General features: G+C 32.4%; 1 pseudogene; it reads right to left on the reverse strand.

Moving 5' to 3' along the window:
* Positions 1-795: 795 nt before the first annotated feature.
* On the reverse strand, positions 796-3,964 carry LOC107824256 (class V chitinase-like; annotated as a pseudogene).
* Between the last annotated feature and the right edge of the window lie 758 nt (positions 3,965-4,722).

Genomic DNA, 4,722 nt, shown 5'->3' on the forward strand with positions numbered 1-4,722 from the left:
CTGCACATATTTTTGTGTGCAGATCCAGGTACTACTTATCAGCCCCGCTATTAGCTGAGAGTGCTTGTTGTTATACGGAGATTTCAAGGTACCTCTACCGCGTCTGCAGACCTCGGAGTTCCCCTCTATTCTCTCCTATGACATTTACCTTACATACTTCTTTTGTTAGACTCTAGTGTATAGAGATACTAGTTTCCTTCTGTAGCTTGTGACTTACGATGTTTCGGGTTTTGGGAAGGCTGTGTATTATAGTATTGGTTATTGTACATGCCAATCGGCATTGTACTGGTTATTCAGTTATCCACTGTTGTTAGTGGCCAAGTTTTACTTTCGTTTTTGTTATATTTCTGCAATTTGTTAGGCTCACTTAGTCGTAGAGACTAGGTGTCGTCACAACGTTATACGAAGGGAGTTTGGGTCGTGACACTACCGACCTACAGTTATTCTTAAATTTCTGTGCTAGGTGAAGAAGAAGCGAACAAAAGTCACTCGCTTGCTGTCTTGTTCTCTGTCGTGACTTGGGATCTCTCGCCAGCTAGGTGAGACTGGAGCAAGATTTTATAAGAACACATTCCCCATATTTGGGGACTACTGCTCGAGCGCAGTCAGCTAGCTTCGTGACTTTGCTAGCTTCCAACATTGTAAAGGAATAACCTTTCACTATCTAGCCGCCCTCGAAGTACCTCCCACGATTTAATTTAGAATTATTTTATAAAAAAGTGTATTTAAATTACATACATTGGCGGAAAACAATAAAAATATAACATTATTTTTCTCATATGAAAACGGGGAAATAATATCGAAAAACAAAAAGCATAAACTATTTTGGGACGAAGAAATATATTATTAGTAGAAAAATAAAATTGGAGAACATAATTTATTATTTATTTTATTTATGTTATAGATCTGTCACCTTATTATAAAGTACTATACTTGACAAACACAATTGCGTAATCCATCACTTCATCTCTTGAAATGACATTCCCCATGTTTGAAGCTGCAAAAAAAAGTGGGGTAAATATAAAAACAAAGAACACATAGCAATTGAAATTAATTGAGAAAGTCACTTATCTAATAATTCCAAAACAATAATATTGTTATTTACTCCTGCAGTTTCTTCCAAACAAAATTTTTATTAAGGTTTTTATTAGTAACTTTTCTTATTTTTCATGTACTTTTTGAATATCATAAATTTTTGATTCAGAAAAAATCGATATAAACCTAAGTGAACATCTCTGAGAGCTAATTAGATTAGCATAGAAAAATGCTATAATATGACTATTGTATGGATCTCTTTAGTCCAATCGATTATTGTCGAATAGAGGTATTTTATTCATAAAGAAAAAAAGAGTAACTCTATTCTATACTCGATAAGTACCAATATATTAATTATGTATTTAAAAACATTGATCATGAATAAAATTTAACAAGACTATCGACCAAATAGAATAGTCATGCATTCCTAGGAATTTAATGAGAAAATATGCACCAATAAAAATGATGTATGTTGACAATTAACTACAAAAATGCTAAAGAAAATAAGAAAAAGAAGTTTGAATTTTTTTTTTCCTGTTACTCAAAAGCACTTAAATGTGTGTTATGTTGCAAATAACTATTTTAGTTTTAGGAGTGATAATCTCAATGGAACATTTAATTTATTTTATGGTACTACTTAGTAATAAATAAAATCTCCTATTTACCATTTTTTTTAATAAAATTACAGAAATTCGACAAAATTACGTGCTATCCATACAAAAATATATAATCCAAAAATAAAAGGGCAGCCCGGTGCACTAAGCTCCCGCTTTGCGCGGGGTTTGGGGAAGGACCGGACCATAAGGGTCTATTGTACGCAGCTTACCCTGCATTTCTGCAAGAGGTTATTTCCACAGCTCGAACCCGTGACCTTCTAGTCACATGTCAGCAACTTTACCAATTACGCCAAAGCTTTCCTAAAAAAAAAAAAAAAACTACTAACCTGTACGAGAAAGTACCCAATTTTGATCCCCTGCAACGTGCCATGCAAAGTAACCAAGCAATCCTCTACCTTTAACATAAGTAACCTTATTTCTAACACTTTGTGTATCATCATAGCTAATCAAATTATTTCCGGAGTAACAATAATTTCCAACAATGGTAGCATTATACACGGTCGTGGCGCGACTCTGCACTATATAATCTCTAATTCTATTATAAGTCATCGACCCATCATCGATCGAACCCACATTTGATTTTCCGGCAGCAGGTGCTCTAAGATCGTGAATATTCGCGTCAACCAATCGCCACGCATAGCCATAAAATGGAATTCCAAGTACCAATTTTTTTGTTGAAACGCCAGCTTGAATCCATGCATTAATTCCATCGCTTCCACTAACATGGTTCACATGATCAAATAATTGTGCATGTGAATTGGTTTGTTGGTGACCAATTTGGTCCATCGAAATCATAGGCCATAAGGTTAATCCAGTCTAAGTTTCTTGCCATTGATTCAACGGGGTAGTTCAATCCATTGACTCGGGTAAGTAGAAAACCGCCGTCGTGAGAAGCAGTGCCGCCCTGTCGGAATTTCTCGCCTCCGTGTTGATAGCGGTGCGCCACTCGTTTAAGAGAATACCTGTTTGATTGAGACATAATTAAGTAAATAAAAGTGTACTCTTCAACAGTTTAATTTGTCAGACTGAGTGATCACAAAATTCATATTATATGGTAGGCATCATAGCAAACATATCTCTCTCTCTCTCTATATATATATATATATCCTATAATTTTTAAGAGACGACGGGGGCTTGCATGACCAATCGCCATCATGTACTACTATCAGTTTTTTGAAATTATCAATATAATCGAATGATTCTATCCAATGGATCTTTTCCCCTTTCGAATTATATATAATCGGGAGTGTGAGAAAAATTGCTATTATTTTTGAAACTATTACATATTTTAGACCCATAATTTGCAAAAAGTTACATTTAATGTGTCTAGTAGCAAGAACCTAAAATTGATCTTATCAAATTTATCATGGGTTCGCCTCTGGTCTCAATCATTACCAAATATAATATCAAAATACTTAGGCCATGAAACAAATCAAGAATATTGCAGTGAGAGACATGTTAAAGACATGATAATTAAGCAAATAAAAATATATTATGCATACAATAATTTATAATATTAAATAGAATGTCATATAATTCATTACGGTATCAAAACTAACAGATGAGGGTTCAAATATCACAACTAGCTACTTGTCCAAAAAAAACAATCATGTAAGGACAGGGCGTAGGCACTTTATCTCTAGTGGTGTTTCGTCCAAACTTTTCGCAAAAATGTATGTATAGATAATAAGAAATAAAAATATTGAGTATAAATATAAAAATGACCATACTTGTCGTTATAGTGATTTATTTATTTGTTTATTTTTTTAAATGTTGCTATTTGTCCAAAATAATTCATGTATAAGGACCATATGTGCAAAACAAATGAAGAAAATATATATTTGTCAATAGTACCTAAGTTTGTCATATCTGTAGCTGATAATGGATATTCCCAATCAAGATCAAGGCCATGAAATCCAAATTGTCTAGCCAATCTTATTGACGAATCAATAAAACTTTTTCTTGAATTTAGTTGTCTAGCCATAATTCCATAGGCAGTTGAATTAGCTATTCCTCCAGCTATAGACAACAAAGTCTTGACTGAAGGAGTTTTCCTTTGAACTGTACTTGTAAATTGCCTAAATGAATCTTGATTTTCCGGAGAAATGATTAACTGATTTGATTCAGGATTAAGATCAGCAAATGCACAAAATAGATGAGTGAAAAGTGTTGAATCTATGTTGTTTAATGCTAATCCACTGTCCTTAAACCAGTACCCTCCCTTAATAACATTTTGGCTATTTGTGCAAACTAGTTGCTGGAGGAGGAAACATGAGAGAAAAATGGAGAAAAGAGCGACAGAATTAGCCATTAAATTGAAGGGTGATAGCTTATTTAATTTGTGACCCCGGGATTATATAAGTTTGAAGATTTGAATTTACCGTCTAGCGGCGACTTTTAATTTGCCAAACATTTAGGTGTGTTTGGTACCAAAGAAAATATTTTTTATGAAAAAATGAGTGGTTTGTCACTTATTTTCCTTTATTTGGTTGGTGAGTAGAATTTTTTTTTGGAAAAATATTTTTTAGTGTTTGATCAGAGAGTATAAAATATTTTTAGGAATATAATTTTTGTGCTACTCTCCTCAACTCACCTTCTTCAAAATTCTCATTTTTCATGTACTCCTTCTCCCCTCCTCGGACTCTATTTTCTTCAAAAATTTAATTATTCTTTTTAAAATTCACACAAACCCAAAGGAACTAATGTGTTACTTTACTTTTTTCACACAATAATAATGTTAAAATTTGAGCTCGATAACTATAAAGAAAACACTTTATTTTGTTGAAAAAGAAAGTATCTTTTCTACAATATAAAAAGAAATTACTCATTTTGTGGAATGAAAAAGAAAATAATTTTTCTATATCATGAAAGAAAATACTCAGTTAGTTGAACTGAGAAAATATTTTTCTGCATCATCAAAAGAAAGTACTTGTTTTGTTAAAATAAAAAATAATTTTTTTTATATCAGAAAAGAAAATACTTAGTTTGTTGAAATGAAAGAAAATACTTTTTCTATATCATGAAAAAAAAAGTATTTTTTTTGTTGAAATGAAAGAAAATATTTTTTCTA

This window comes from Nicotiana tabacum, chromosome 18, assembly GCF_000715075.1.
Source record: "Nicotiana tabacum cultivar K326 chromosome 18, ASM71507v2, whole genome shotgun sequence".
Lineage (NCBI taxonomy): Eukaryota > Viridiplantae > Streptophyta > Magnoliopsida > Solanales > Solanaceae > Nicotiana > Nicotiana tabacum.